This window comes from Ranitomeya variabilis, chromosome 6 (assembly GCF_051348905.1).
Source record: "Ranitomeya variabilis isolate aRanVar5 chromosome 6, aRanVar5.hap1, whole genome shotgun sequence".
NCBI classification, from domain to species: Eukaryota; Metazoa; Chordata; class Amphibia; order Anura; family Dendrobatidae; genus Ranitomeya; species Ranitomeya variabilis.
In genome coordinates this window covers 460,056,707-460,074,001 of record NC_135237.1, presented here as the reverse complement: position 1 = coordinate 460,074,001, position 17,295 = coordinate 460,056,707, and the positions used below count along the sequence as shown (strand labels likewise).

The 17,295-nt window shown below is 36.7% G+C and overlaps 1 protein-coding gene across 2 annotated transcripts in view; it reads left to right on the top strand.

Annotated features, from left to right (window-relative positions):
• Positions 1 to 17,295, top strand: part of TOX (thymocyte selection associated high mobility group box) — a 382,119-nt gene that overhangs the window by 71,631 nt on the left and 293,193 nt on the right. The gene's annotated exons all lie outside the window — the stretch shown is intronic.

The following is a 17,295-nucleotide window of genomic DNA, read 5'->3' as shown; positions in this document are numbered from 1 at the left end:
CAGGCCCAATGTGTTCATAGTCATAATGTGATTCTGTGGTCATGTTTCATTAATCTGTGGTTTGACTGTGTCTTAGAAGCCAGGGCAACCCAAACAACATTGTTGCAGAGCTATGGTACAAGAGTCTCAAGTCACAGTGTAACACAGGCCTAACATATCTCACAAAATATATTTTTTATAATTGAGGAATAATATAATTAGATAAGAAGCCAATAGTAATGTTTTGTATGGTTGAACTGAGCAGTTGAAAATTTGCTTCTTCATTTACTAATCTTCAGTAGCATTACCTGTAGAAACAGGTCCATGAATATTCACAACAGAAATAATTGTTTTTCTTTTTTATTATCTCTTTAAATCTCTTCTTTGTGGCCTTCACAGAACATTGTTCTTATTAACATTAAATGAATGTCAATCAAGTACTTAAATTGGTCTCCACGGTAGTTCTCAATTAAATCCAATATATTTTTCAATGCTACTCACTGCAGACAAAGGAGAGAATTCTACATTGAGATTATTATTTTTTTCTTGTGTGTTTTGAATTAGCTTTATTTAAATCAGGTATAGATTGTTCGGGGGTGATACTAAACCCACATCGATCATCTTATGGATATCTTTTGGATGTTTATAAGATTTTATCAGTTTACAGTCAATGATAACTAAACTTCTCGCCTGGTCCTGCACTTATTGCCGATGAGCTTGTTATATTGGATCAGTATGAACTATCAGCCTGGCATCTAGGACATCTGCTCTACTACTTTGTCTAATGTTACAGAAGATTGACTAGACTGATTCTTTGAATTAAACTGCAGCTTTCTTAGGGTATGTACACATGGCATCTTTTAGACTTGGTCTTACCCACCCAGTTTTGGAAGATTCTTCAAGAAAAGGCGTGTTCACTTTTGTACTTGTATGATGACTACAGCTCGCCATTCTTACTATACAGTATACTGCAATAGTCAAAACCTAAACAATGCACATCACGTTAAGCTATGTTATGCCAAAAAGCATCAAAATATGCATCATACTAAACAAGAGACTGTACAAAGATGATTAAGTAATGCTAAAAATAATCAAATTTTATTACAAGAACTTAAAAAATTCCTACTTGGTTTAAAAACCTTTGTGTGCACCAGAAAAACAGATGGGCGATCCAAGAACAATTAAATATTGCGTATAGGTAGATAGTCCAAATATATATCCCCGAGCAAACAAATACCATTAGTAAGGGGAAATTCACAGTTCAACACCAAGTAAGATTTTTCATATCTTTGTTTCATATTTGCATATTTCTCAGTATAAATGGTTAGAATTGTTCAGAGTCTAATCATGTGCACATTGGGAATGACATGTTTTTATTCAATGCACGTATACTTTTAGATTGAGTTCCATAAAATGAGGTTGCTTGGCAAGAAAACACTTAACATTTTACGAGCATTATTAATTAAAACAAGTCTTATATGGTTAATTGGATATTTATATGCAGATATTTTTATTTTACTTTAGGCAATATATAGTAGCTGCATTAATATTCCTCATTAATTTTCTGTTTTGTACTTTCAGTTAAATTTTACGACCAAGTTATATATAAAATGTGCATGTTCTTAAACAAATGTGTCTAAATTATGCAGAACAATGATTCTGGTCAGTTCGAAGGCAGCCATAATTAGACCATATCTACTTAAAGGGAGCTAAGTATAATAATTGTAAATGTAATTTACCAGAATATGGGCCACAAACAGTTCTATTGGCTGCAATTACACTATATTATGCAAAATGTTGATTTGAGTAGGTCTGCTTCTCAGCCCAGTACACCATGCATGGTCGGCTCTAGTGGTTGTCTACTTCCATTTTCCTATTAGATCATGTTAAGCTGAATAACGGAGACTTCACCATTAGAGGTGATTTAATTTGGATTCCAAAGGGATCTTTACAACAAATGTATCTGGAGAAAGTCCAAAGTATGTCCAATTGTGTGAATCGAATGAAGAAGACCGGTCACTTGCTGTGTATATGCATTTATGTTATCTGGTGTAAATGCCGCTGTTCTAAATCTGTCATTGTTTCTTGTTTTGTTCATATGTTTCTCCTTTCCTCAGATATGCCTATCTCTTCCTTTTCTGTAAATTTAGTCTTGTTAGCCAATGGGGCATGATCCTGAACTCTTCCATTTGGGAGCCTTCTAAAGGACTACATCTACTTGGAGAATTGTAGATTAGATTTACATGAAAGGAAAAAGGGACCATATTTCATGAAAGGCTAGGTGCAGCAAATGAATAATTACCAGCACAAGATTTAGGAGAACAGCTGTAAATTGACCAGATAAAACAATTAAACATTATTGGCAAGTGACAGCTCCTCTTTAAGTCAGCTTTATAAGGAGCTTTACTCTAGGATGTTTGTCAATGATCACAGCATAGCTTCTGCCTTTTACCTTCCACAACCTTTCGTAGATGTTGACCCACACTGATTAGTAATATAAAAAAACTTAACAAATATGTGGCCTACTAATGTGCAGTTTTTATCTTATTACTGAGGAAATGTATTGCTATGGCATTGTTTGATGCCTCTAGCATACAGGCAGCACTGTGGCTTAGGGATTAGCACTGTTGCTTTGCAGCACTGGGGTCCTTGGTTCAAATCCCACCAAGAAAACATCTGCATGGAGTTTATATGTTTGCCCTGTGTTTGGGGTTTCTTCGGTTTCTTCCCATGCTCTAAAGACATACTGATGGGGAATTAAGATTATTATTTCCAGCGATGATGTCTGCAATGCGCTGTGGAATATGATAGTGCTATATAAGCAAAGCATAATAATAACAACATTATTTGCATCTGCCAACACCTGGAGATCACATGGCATGAAACTAGAAATGAGCAGATCTGATGAGATTCAAAATCGCCAAACTGGAAAGTTCTTTTTGCAGTGAATTTATTCTCTGTGAATTGAATGTCTCTCATTATGTTCTTGGGTCTGAATAGGCAACATAACATAGCATAAAATGTATATAGAAAATAACTAAGACTTCTCTGGCCTTCCCTAGTGCTCACTGTCCTCAGTGCCTTTTCTTATCGCTGCTGCACATTAAAACCCCAGGTCTCTTCACACTAGGCTGGGTCACGCCTGTGTACACATGCATCAATAGGTTGTTGGAAATGCCTTGACATCATAATGTAGAGACCTTACAACAGGTATGTTCTAGGATGTCCTTGAGTAGCCGTTACAAGAAGTCCTAGTCTGCAAAGCGCTTTGTAAGGTGGCAGTACACTTCATCACTAGAAATGAGTGAACCCGAACTGTAAAGTTCGGGATTTGTGCCGGACACCTAGTGTTCGCTGCTGAATTCTAAACACAGACTTCTCCTAGAAGTCTGTTTTAGTGTTTGGAGTTTGGATGCGGAGAGAGAACTCTGCTTCCTTTGGCAGGCCCCTAACCCTTAATACGACCATTTTACAGCAGCAAAGTTCAGATCCCTATTGACATCTGTTGGGTTCGGGTTCAGGTTCGGTTACAGTGCTGGTAACCGACCCGAACTTTAGACTAAAGTTTGGTCGAACTCAAGCATCATAGGGTCCACTCATCCTTGGGTCATCAGAATTTACACAGAATGAGTTGTCAAAAAATTTGCATTCTGCAGAATACGGATTTTTGTAAAGTTCAAGTAGAAATCAAATCCATTCCAATAAATTCTCTAATCTCTACTTGAGACCCAAAACCTGGAGTGGAGAAAATAGGGAAACACTGAAATATTGAAGTCGATTTAGTCCATAAATTATTTATTTAATCATTTACATGAATTCATGGTCCATCTCGACAGCTACTCAAACATATCATGGTCAAAGTTTACTGGCTGAGAATCTGTTGTGATTGGTTACTGTCTGGCATCATTTAGAATCAGTTATCTGGGGTGTGCTTTATATTGGTTTAGTTTATCTGTTTTATCACCCTAAGTTTAGCGTCAACATTTAATTTCAGTCTCTCAAGAACATATCCTCAACCTTCATAAGCTTTACTATTACCATGTAGCTAAGCATGGTTATTGTTGATGTCATCCTCCTACAGAGCAGCTTTCTATTCTGGTTCATGAAAAAAAATATTTCAAATATATTTATTCCAAAAAATTAACTTATGTGTATGTTCAGCTTATTTTTTTGTGCTAAATTAACAGATTCTTGCGTAGCTTTGTAGCAGAAATGTAGTCTATCTTTTCACATTCAGAAAAATGATTCACTCTATTTTTAAAAACATTATTTTATTACTTATATTGGAGGAAAAAATACCACTTGCATAACTGTAATGTGTTGTGTTAAGGGATTTAGACAAATAGTGAAATGGAAAATGTACTAAAGTCATTTTGAAATTGCTTTTGTAGGATTATATTAAATACAGAAAGTCTGTGTTCTAAAAACAATGAAAAGTGCATTTACGAAATGTAGGTCACGCAAACACTCTATATTTCCATGAAATTGCCAACTTGCATGTTTTGTTGGCATCACATGAATTTGTGCACTTTGTACAACCACTTAAATCATTAATACCTTAGGGAATGTCAAGTTTTAAGTTACGTCTTACAGTGAAGAAAATAAAGTATCGAGAGGCAATTATTTGAACCTTGATTGTCCTTGGATAGATGTAAGAAATATGGTCAGTTTGAATTGTGTATATAGACTTTTTACATTGAATCCATCCTTGTTATTATGGTACATGCAAATTTGGGTGGATTAAGTTGGTTTAGGGAAGAATACTAATAATTTAAAGCCACGAGTTGCCCCCTTAGCATATTTTTATATAGAATTGACTGTCAATGATAAGCTCTTTGCAAGATGTTTCTGGAAACCCCATTGGCAAGCTGTCATCAGTCTGGGAAGCTGGCAAGTATTTAATTGAAAAATATATCTTTAGTACAGCCACATGCATAAAGCAGAAAGTCTTCTTTATTGAATGTTGAGCAATAACATGTTGTAGCAGAGTAACATAATAAAATGAGGTACAGAGCCTTCACGTTTCGAGCCATGATTAAGAGTGGGTTTACCGCTTGAAATGTATAGACTTTGTACCTCATTTTATGATGTTACTCTGTCACAGCATCACTCAACATTCAGTAAAGAAGATTTTATGCTTTATCCATGTGGCTGTACTAAAGATGCATTGTTGGATTGTGATTGGAATGTTACATAGGACCATGGTTTGTGCCTTGTATTAAGCCTGTCTACACCCGGTAAGCTGGTATACTTTTTTTGCTTTTTAAAGTATTTAATTTCCCTGCAGCTCCCCCACAGTAGAATTGAAGGATTACATAATCCTCCTTCAAATCAGTGACTGTCTTTGTCATGCTCAACCATCCAGAGTTAAAGTCCATTTACACTAGCCAACCGATATTCAGGTACTTGTTTGCTGGTCAGGGGTCATTAAATTGCCTATTTACACAAGCAAATAACACTTCAGATGCGCAGGGAGCAATAAGTAATAGATCGTTCAGTGCACATAGCGTGCCATAGTTCTCGGCAGCGCAGGTCATGTTTAAACACGACAATGTGCTACCAAGAAAGATCATCCTTTGCGTAAACCCAAATATCATTACACCTGATCATCCAATGATTGGCAGCCTGTTCATACTGCAGAACTATCATGAAAAGAATGCTCCTAGGAATGCTCATTGATGATAAACATGCAGGGTAAATGCAGGTGAAACAATTGACGATTGTGTGACTAATAATAATGTCCTTCTTCCCCATTAACAGACACTATCTGAATGCAATGAATAATAAGAGGCATCATTTATGTTGGGCCAAGCATAATAATTAGATGGGAAATCTCCCATCTATCAAAAATGGATATCATTTGCCAGACAGCTTAAGTTTATTTTCCATTTAGCTTTATCTTTATTTGTTCCTTGTACCGATATTGTGACATTATGTTACTGTCTTTTGCTACTTTATGATACCTTTTGATTTTTCTTTTCATTCTGCAATGCTGTCTACTTTACTGGGACTCCAACAACTCTTTTGTATGTGTTTGAGTTACATTATTGTGTCTTGCTTCTTTATATACAGTCTAGCTTTCATCTCACGGTAATATAGGTTATTGAAGGAAAATCCATCAGGGAAATGTCCTTTGTCTTTCTACTAAGAATGCTCATTCTTTTGTATCCATCTCACAGTGAATAAAACATGAAATAATAAAGAAAGGGTCTTAATGGTCAAAGTAAACCGAGAAGAATCTATGTTAGGTGTTAATTCCATGAAAGTAGATCTTTTTGACAGTATTGTTTCTCTGCAGTAGCTGCTCGTCTCCAGGTTACATCACTTACGGTATGTTGGTAGCCATTTTGAAGTGCTCCTACTTTACTTGAGTATTACCTTCCTTTTGTTGAAGGAGAAATTCAAATGGTTTCTGCTTTCTCTAAAGGGGACTATATATTTGTTTTAATTTTTTATTCTTAACACAGATTGAAAAATATTCAGCATTTTTTGATAATTGTGCAGATACCAATAATATACATTCTATTAGTTGATATCTGATTTAGTAACTGAGAAGTTTGTAGGTTAAAAATGTCATCTCCAAGACTGTAGATTAAAAAGAAAACACAGGTTTGTGGGTTTTTTTTCTGCAAATGGTTTCAAACGAAATAGATGTAATCTTTGAAAACAGTAAAGCATGAATATGGATGATTCTGCTCAGTGGAAAAGTTCTAGTTATTTTAATGAGAAAACTAATTACAAAGAGGTAGATGTCTATTTTGTTATTGCTTCTACTCATCAAAATTTTATGTATGAGTCACTTATACTATCTCATTTCCAAGACAACAACTAGACTGTTAAATTTGTATCTTATGTGAAGATTTTTTTTATTATATTCTGGCTGTATTATGCATATACTTTGGAAATAGGTTTTGAAATTAGAAGGAGTATGAATAGTTGTATAATATTATTCTACAGATGCAATCTTTTTGGGGGGCAAAATAGAAGAAACAAAGACTCATGCTACCCTGGCTTTTATAAATGGGAAATCTTGCATTTATCCTGCAGCTGCCCCCTACATAGCAAATTCAGTATTACTTTGTGCTTATTCAAATAGAATAATAACAATTTAATATACAGTATTATGCAAAAGTTTTAGGCAGGTGTGGAAGAAAGCTACAAAGTAAGTTTGCTTTAAAAAATAGAAGAATAGAAGGATTAATTTTATAGTTTATTTTTGCAATTAATAAAATGCTGCATAAAAAAACATACAAAAGAGAAATCTAAGTCAAAACAATATTTGGTATGGCTACCCTTTGCCTTTAAAACAGCATCATTTCTTCTAGGTACACTAGGACACAATTTTTGAAGAAACTCAGCAGGAAGGTTGCTCCAAATGTCTTGGAGAACTAACCACAGATCTTCTGTAGATTTTGGCTTGTGCAGATCCTGTCTCTTCATATAAAGCCAGACAGACTTGATGATAAGATCAGGGTTCTGTTGAGCCATATCATCACTTTCACAAATTTTTGTTATGCTGAAGATTATTCTTATTGTCATTGGCTGTATTTTTAGGTTTGTTGTCTTGTTGCATACATTTTGAGACGATCAGACACCTCCCTGATGGTGTTGCATGATGGATAAGTATCTGCCCGTATTTCACAGCATTAAGGACAGCTTTAATCCTGAGAAAATCATCAAATCCATTGCCTGAATTGCACCCCCAAATTTGCAAGGAACCTCCACCATGCTTCATTATTCCCTGCACTCATTTCTTTTTGTATTGCTTTCCAGACTTTCTGAAAACAAACTGCCTTCTGTTACAGCCAGTCAATACTTACCACCTACTTCCTTGCATGTGTCTGGACAACTGTTACTAAGTTTTTATGTATAGTTGAGTCACTTGACCGTGTCAAAGATATAGCTTAATAGCCACAATTGCTCCATGAAGACCACATCTGGTCAGCTTTCTCAGATGGGTGTAATTGGGTCCCACTGGTTGCTGTCAGTTCTGAGCTGATGACACTGCTGGTCATCTTTCAAGTTCAAAGGGAAGTAAGTTTTCATGTGGTTGTATCTGCTCCACTAAGTTTTCTTGGTCCACCAAAGTGTCTACGGTCCACAATATTTCCCATTTCTTTTCTTTTCTCATTTCTTTTTCAAAATGTCTACAACAGCAAACCTTGAAACCCAAGTTTGCATTGAAATATTTGCCTGAAAGAGACCATAATTACCTAGTGTCTTGTTGCTCTGCTTAGTCTTGCCATGTTGTATGACCTGTGACATGAAATTGTCTTCCAAAAACTCACCTTGTAGCAGACTTTGGCTGTTCCTTAGCCAGTTGTAAGATCTCTACAGAGCTATTTTTGTTTCAGCTAATAACTGTGTTTCACCCTACATATGAAAATGATGATCACTAGCACCTGTATGATATAATCACTCATACACCTGATTATAATCCAACAAAATCTCTTGACTATGCAAGTGTACCGAGAAGAATTAATGCTGCTTTTATGTCAAAGGGTGGTGACACCAAATAGTGATGTGATTATAAATTTCTATTTTGTTCATTCACTTTACAATTTGTTAGCTGATAAAATAGACTTTTAACACTTTGTGAAATCATTCTTACTTTTCAGCAATTTTTACACACCTCCTTAAAAAAATTTCACATTACTATCTATAGTCAAGCTAAGTCTGGAAATAAATATTTTAGGTCTGTTTAATAGAACGAGATCAGAAGTGGACAACCTCCTTTTCGATCATCTGGTCTAAATCCTAGAAATGAACAAACCTTCTAAGGAGGTTTATTTTCTTGGTATAGTCTCACAGTCTTCTCTCTCTGCTCTATTGATGGGAAATAATGGCATGAGGTTAGTAAGCTAACAGGAACAAGGCTCTAAAATGCTCGCAAGAAGAATGCTAGAGACATGCAAACATGCCAAAACTCTATTAAAGGGAACCTGTCACCCCCCAGGCGTTTGTAACTAAAAGAGCCACTTTGTGCGGCACTAATGCTGCATTCTGACAAGGTGGCTCTTTTAGTTCGGGTCCCTGGCACTGCTGAAATAATCATTTTTTAAATTTGTCCCTCATACCTCGAAATCACCAGGGAGGCAGGTCTTTCCCCCCCTAATCCAGATGCCTCCCAGCCGTCACTCATGGCCTCTGCACGCGGGGCGCCGCCTCATCTTCCTTTATTAGCGTTCCCGGCGGGTGATCTGTAAGTTCGAAGGGCAGCGCAACTGCGCATGCCCGAAAAAAAAATAACAGGAAAGACCTGCCTCCTTGGTGATTTTGAGGTATGAGGGACAAATTTCAAAAACAATTATTTCAGCAGTGCCAGGAACGAGAACTAAAAGAACCACCTTGTCAGAATGCAGCATCAGTGCTGCACAAAGTGGCTCTTTTAGTTACAAATGCCTGGGGGGTGACATGTTCCCTTTAATTCTTTTATAGAATATATATGGCACTCCTGTGACGAATGGTGATGGTGCACAAGTAGGGTATCCAGCCCGTACGTAGTAATCAAATGAAAAACTTGGCACTCAATTGATGTGATGAACTAAAGTTCCTTTTATTATTGCATTCACAATAATAAAAGGAAGGCGCATTCCCATGCGATGTAAATCGCACCACACAAGCGCAGTCTCTCTGTGATTCCACATTCCAGGGCATTCAGTTCTGATGAATGTCTGATGTAAGACCAAAAACTTTTAACTGTGAATGCAATAATAAAAGGAACTTTAATTCATCACATCATCAATTGATTGCCAAGTTTTTCATTTGATCTCTATTAATTCTTTATGGATCTATGGAGGAACCTTCAGCAGTCAGCAATATATCACCTATTTCAAGGTTAGGTGATGCCTTCCTTAGATTGGAAGAACTCTTGAACTTTTGTACATCAATGGCTTTCTACTGCACATCAAAAACATGCTCATAGTATATTTCTCCATTTCTAAAGCACCACTCCAGCATTTTTTTTAATTTCAGCACTGGAGTGATGCTACTAATTTAAGTTCCATGTGCCTAGTATTATACTTACCAGCCACCATCTTCATCTGTTCTTGGTGCTGCTTCGGTCCAGTTCTGTGATCTTGTGACCACAGCTTCTGATTGATTGGAAGTCAAAGGTACCAATCACAAGCTCTCAATGCAAGTCTATGAAAGCATCATTCTGTCTCTCATAGACTTACAAAGAGTTGTGACTTCCAGATCACTCAAGCAAACACTCAAGTGATCTGGCAGATCAGAAACTCCTGGAGACTGACTGGAGCGGCTCTCATAAAAGATGAAGATGTTAGCTAGTAAGAATGAAACCAGGTTCAGGGAACTAAGTTTAGTAGCACCACTCCAGCACTGTAATAAAAAAACCCTGCTGGAGTGGTGCATTAACAATGTCCCTATTGTATATGGGTTAGATAGTGAAGATAAATTGTTACTCATGTTGAGCTGTGGGACTTATGTAAGTTATTACAACCTATGTGCAGGCTGTAGAATATTTAAGCTGTATTAAAGCTACAGGAAATAAATATTTTGGTAAGTATTATTACATAATCCTTCTTTAATTGCGGGCAGTTCAACAACTTGCTGCTGTTATGTTAAAAGACACTTGGCCACCTACTTTGCCTAAAGAAAAGGCTTCATCGTCATTGATAAAATCCAGTATCCATTTCCTTTACAGAGTAATCTATGTTGTCAAAAGCATTTACAGGTAATCAAAAAAGGAGGATGCCATGGGAATTGTTATGTGCTCTGTTATTCAAAATGTACGGGGGAGGGCACATTTCATCTACTTGTACCCACAACAAAGCAACATGAAATCAAAGACACGTAAGAAAAATGTCAGCAAGTGCTGTGATACACAGGGCAAAATCATTACTTACTTTGAAGATGGTTTCATTCATAAATATTCAGCTCTCATTTGGACACACTTTTAATTCCAGATTTTTCACGTATTATATCATTATACATGCATCAGATTATCCAGCGCTGCTTGTGCAATATCACTATGTGGATTGATAAAATATTTACATAATCATAAAGCATTCATAAGATTTAATCTAATAGAAATACATTTTATCAAAACTCAAAGCAGCTTGCTTATGCAGAATTATTTGTTTGTATTTTAATGCATATCTTGTAAACATGTCATGCTTCTTTTTGACACATTTATTGATTTTTTTAACTTATGAATGTTTTATGGGCAACGCTAGAGAATCTTTGAGGTACATTTTATAAACTACAAATTACTGGCATATTCCATATGAACTGCCCCATCTCAATTCTAATTAAAACAAGCCAATAGAAGGAAAAAATTATGTTGCATAATTATTAAAGTCTCAAACTTCTTTTTCCATTCTATAACAAGTTTTAGGCCTCATTCAGACATCCATTTTTCACATATGTGTTCTCTGCATGTTTGTTTTTTTATGAGGAGGTGAGTGCAAATCTGGACATAGGTAATGCAGCTGATGTGATTTATCTGGACTTTGCAAAGTCATTTGATACTGTTCCACATAACAGCCTTATACTGAAGCTCCAGAAGCAAAGACTGGGAGAAACTAACTGGGAGAAACTATATGCATATTGGTAAGGAATTGGCTAAATGACAGGAAACAAAGAGTTGTCATAAATGATACGTTCTCTAATTCGGATATAGTCAGCTGTGGGGACCACAGAGATCTGTGCTAGGACCAATTCTTTTTATCCTCTTTATCAATGACCTTGTGGTTGGGATTGAGAGTAAAGTGTCAGTTTTTGCTGACGACACCAAACTATGTAGGATATTAAAATCTGACCTTGAGATTACCATATTACAAAACTAACTGGATAAGATGTCTGAATGGGCAAACACTTGGCAAAAGAGATTTAATGTTGATAAATGTAGAGTAATGCACCTAGGATGGAGTAATCCTATTTCTGCATATACATTAAATGGGAGTATACTTCTGACTACAGACCAGGAGAAGGACTTGGGTATTCTGGTTACAACTAAGCTGGGCTGCAGTACTCAATGTCAAGATTCAGTGGCAAAAGCAAACAAGATTTTAGGGTGTATAAAAAAGAAAGGTAAAATCCTGTCATCCCAATGTATTGTTACACCTCTATAAATCACTGGTGAGACCACATCTGGAACATGGGAACCATTTTTGGGCTCTGCATTTTAAAAAGACATTCAGAAATTAGAGTTGGTTCAAAGACGGGCAACTAAATAATTACAAGCAAAACACTGGAGAATAATAGGAGTTTTGATAAAAAATGTAGAAAACTTTATATCCAATACAAGGATATTAAAAAACACAGACAAGGTAAATAGATGTTTTATGGATAAGACACCAAAAAGATTGTGGCACTCCGTACAAAATTTACATTATATCGTAACCGTTATCTAGTAATTGGTGAGGACAATATTTAAATATCCCAAAAACAAATCCCTATATGAAATGAATCAAGGCCCCTTTCATTGCTGACAATCAATTGTGGCCACCTGGAGAATTGTTCCCATACATGTTCACCTGCTCTGTAAGGCATTATACCAGTTTGAATGCTTCCGGCATGGTGGACATAAGGGGGGAGAAAAGGGGGAGGAAAGAAAGACTCTCACCATGTATTGAAGTGCCCACTGAATGCACCCCGATGCGTGTTTCGCCGCTGTCAGCCTCGCTTTCTCAAGGGTAGTGGCCAAGTGATTCATATGGGTCGCATTATGAGTCTGGAAATTGTGGTATAAATAATTACAATTGATGGAAGGCCTCTCACATGATCAGAGGTTAGAAAAGTTGGGCTTGTTTAGCTTAGAAAAGACATTTCAGATGAGATCACATTTACATGTATAAATATATGTGTGGTCAATAAAAAAAAGGCACATTACTTATTCCCTCCAAAGACCTTACTAAGGACCAGGGGGCACTCATTACGGGTGCAAGAAAGGCAATTCTGGTAGCTAAATAGGAAAGTATTCTTTACAGTTAGAGCAGTCAGACAGTGGAATGCCGACCACAAGAGGTAGCAATGGCAGACACTATAGCAGCTGTTAAAAATGCTGGAAGATTTCCTCAGTTCATATAAAATTGTGGGTTATATATAATTTAGTGACAAAAAATGTATAATTATAATTGGAAGGGAATGGTAGAACTTGATAGACCTAGGTCTTTTTTCAACCTTTGTAACTATATGTAACTATATGTAGTCAATTTATTCTAGGAAGGTGGACCTGTAAATACATTGTAATATGCTGCCCTTACATGGGGAAAGCACTCAGAGACTATTTAAATCCAAAGCTTATATTAATGAAGTTGAAGTCTTCGGTGAATGAAGCTTCCAGCAAAAGGGAAGTCCTAAACAAAAAAAAGAAAAAAACTTCTAAGAGGTAAACATACCCTTAAATTAAGGTACCATCACACTCAGCGAAGCTGCGGCGATCTAGATAACGAGCCGACCTAAACTAGATCGCTGGAGCGTCGCTGTTTAGGTCGCTGTAGAGACGTCAAACACAGCAACTCCAGAACGGCGACTCACTTATTGTTCTCGCTGGTTGATAGCTCCCTGTCTGGCATTGCTGGCATCGTTGCTTTTGATGTCAAACATGATGATACATGCCGACCTGATGACGAAATAAAGTTCTGGACTTCTAGTTCTGACCAGCGATGGCACAGCGGGATCCAGATCACTGCTGCGTGTCAAACACAACGAGATCGCTAACCAGGACGCTGCAACGTCACAGATTGTTGTCGTTCTCGTTGCAAAGTTGCTGAGTGTGACGGTACCTTTAGTTGTCTATGTTTGACACAAAAGTCTGCAGTCACAATATGTGACAGCAAAGTTGTGATTCCTCACAGCACACTTGGCGTATGCTGTCAGGATTCTTAAATACGCATCTGCACACTCCCTGCCACATTTCAACTAAACGTACACAGCTGCTCACGTCTAGCCGGAATGTGGCTGTAAGTAAAGGTGCTTCTCACTGGTATGTACATCACCAGCACTGGAGAATCTGGACTACACGTGCCTTGCAAGCTGTGAGGATTCACACGTCTGCGATCACACATACTGAATGCACACTTTAATTCCATACTTGGAAAACCCATTTAAACAAAATTCAAAGGGGGTATAATAATTAATAATATTCTATATGATAATATAGTAGTTAAAAATGTGAAAATAACATATGTAGAATGTCCATTTTCCTTTCCACTTTTGTGGAATATGTATCATAATCCATGACCATAGGTGACATTCATCCTTCAGTCCAAAAGTAGCCTTGAAAAGATGCTATATGCTTGTGTAAGAACTGCATTTGTATCATGTAATTAACATGCCATGCTATGCTTTGGACAGAGATGTGCATTCTGTAGATGCTTTGTGTTCTTGTATCCTTTGTTGCAGTTTATCAAAGAACAGTGCCCATAAAGAAGCTGCAACACCACCATTGAAATGTCTTTCAGATCTGCTCATTATAGTCTTGTAAAGGCTCAACAAACTTCACACAGGTTTTTGTTAGTTAACCCCTGTTGTACATGAGGCTTTCACACTTAAGTTTAGTCTTTTTCTTTGATTAGTAAGATTACTTACATGTAAACTTTTGAAGGAAATTACAGTTAAAAGTAAAAACTGATATTTGTTCCTATGCAGTAAAGTTTTAGGGGTACGAGAACCTTACCTCATCTCTATTCACAGAAAAGTATGGTGAATAGAGATGAGCAAATACATTTGATTGGAATTGATTTCTGTTCCAATATTACAAAAAAACCATATTCTCCATGACTGATTTTTTTGGAAGTTCGCTTCCGTGTAAATTCAGCAAAATGGTGACTAATGGATGTTTAACTATTTTTTTTATTTTTTACATCTTACACTTTTTATGCCCCGGGGTCTGGAGAGACCCGAGATGATAATAAGGGACATTCAATTAATGGAGAATAACGTCTTTGTGAATTGAATTTCCCAGGAAAAACCTCAGAGACAAATTTGAATTACTTCTGCAATAGTGAATAGCACTGTTAATTCTTGTTAGTGTTTAAAGCATCTTTCAGTTTAGAGGCAGAATTACTAACAGTGTCTTTAATTTGGAAGACATAGAATTAGACTAGATGCGGCAAATTGATCACAGTGGCTCATGCTGTAGGATAAATTTGGCTCATTTGGGAAAAAATTTTTTACCTTAAAAATGTTGGCCACATTGTGTCATACTTTAGGTTACACACCATTCTTGCCAGCCTACATGCCCTTGTGAGATAAAAAAAAATGCTTACTACAGTAAATGCGGCACAGATGTCAGAATTCTGGCTCAATTTCTGTGGCATTTTGGTTAAGTGATTTTTATTTTTATTTTATCACTGCTTCAAATCTAAGTCCCGGCTCTTGGTGTTATATTCAACTTCTGGTGTGTTCACCTTTTTTCACCTCCACTCCTTTCGCTCTTCAGTATTTTGTGACCTGCCAGTTTCTCCAGTGTTTCATGGAGCGAGCCGTAGGTCACAACTCTAAACAAGCTGTGAGAGCCTTGATCTGGCTCTCATGGACTTGCATTGAGAACTTGTGATGTAGTTTCTGACTTCCGGTCTGTCAGAAGTTGCGGTAACAAGATGGTGTGTTGTGGGACCAGAAGGCGAGTATAAGAGTAGGGGCAGGGACCTTAGGTTTAAAGCACCATTCCAACTCCGAAAAAAACCCAGCTTTAATAAATTCATCTCATTCTACTTGTTGTTCTTGATGCAATCTTTTGATGTTTACAATTAGAGATGTCAGGCACGATAAAATGTTAGTAATAGCAGGGAGTGCTCAATTCCAAGTAAAATATATATTAACAGGTTATTGTTTTTAGTGAATATCTCAGGGATGGAATCTGTACATTATACCATTTCATCCGACGCTTTTGGCATTGTGCTTGGTGATGGAAGGCTTGCATGCAGATGGTCGGTCATGAAAATTTATGCCATGGAGCTCCCAGGTTTTTGTGTTGATATTAATATAGGTTTAGAACTCTACAGTTATGGAGTCAGTAGACTATTGGCCCTCAGCAACTCCGCTCAGTAACATTATGTGGTCTGCCACTTTGAAACTAAGAAACTAAACTTTTCAATAATACTACTCTTGATATGGAATATTGAAACGAGAAGAAAGGTCATGAACTAACTTTTGGCAGCGGTGGCATCTCATGACATAACTTGCTCGAATTCAATGAGCTATTTAGAATTAGCCCTTCTTTCACAAATGTTGGTAAGGCGACTAAATGTGGCAATTGGACTGAAATGAAAACCTGAAATCAAAAATTACGAATTGTGTCCGAATAATTTTGTTCACATAGAGTGTGTTATGTGTGTCTATCAATCAATCTATCCATAAACTATGGATAAGCTTTAGCAGCACAGCCTGACATCCTGCAGAGGTGGGTGCTCCAAAGTCCTCAAAACACCGAAGCCAAGATGTTCCTTGCAAAATGAGGATATACTTATTTTTCTGAAGCAAAAAAACAGAATGTTGGCAGGAAAAATACATAAAATATGTGTGATTATGATGAGTTATTGATGCGTTTTCACTTTTTTTTTTCATTCATTTGATTGGGTGAAAAATTCTGTGAAAACTCCCAAAGAATTGACTTTTTCCAGATTTGAAAAAACCCAACTTTGTTGGTTAAAATCTGCTAGGAAAAAATTAGCATCATGTGCATGAGATTTCAGAAATCTCATTCATTTTTCTGGTTCGGCAAAATGCTGCTTTTTTCTCCGCTCTACCAAAAAATGCGTGTGAACAAGCCCTTAGAAAGAAAACACCATAGAGGCAGCAATGCAATGGATTGAGTGAAAAATAATGAAGAAAAGAAAAGAAAGAAGTGGATCTGATATATATAGCCAGTTATTTTTAATGTTGCTGCTTCTATACTATTTTTTTTTTTCATCATGGTACATTTTCTTCACGATTATGAATTCTTGCATATATACAATAGAAAAGTCATGGTAAACATTAAAAGGACCGGTCACTTTCAGCCTCCCGACCACGTGATCTGGCTCCTTAGATATCCTAGCTGCACATTCAGATGAACTTTAACCTTCTCCAGAGCAGATGGAACATTTTGTGAACAATTAGCCATGTGCAAATGTTAAGTTGTTTACTTTTTGCATACAGTGACTAACGAACGGACGGCATATGCTGCTCCCCTTGCATCTTATCTGGTTTTATTGCGATTTAATACTGCATGTTCTGCAAACATAAAAAAAGAGGTTAGCCACATGGCAGATATATTAAAAGAAAAAAGCCTGCCTGATTCATTCTCTATTCAATTTCTCTATTTGCATTTTAAAAGAAATCTAGCTACATTGATGGAAAACCTTG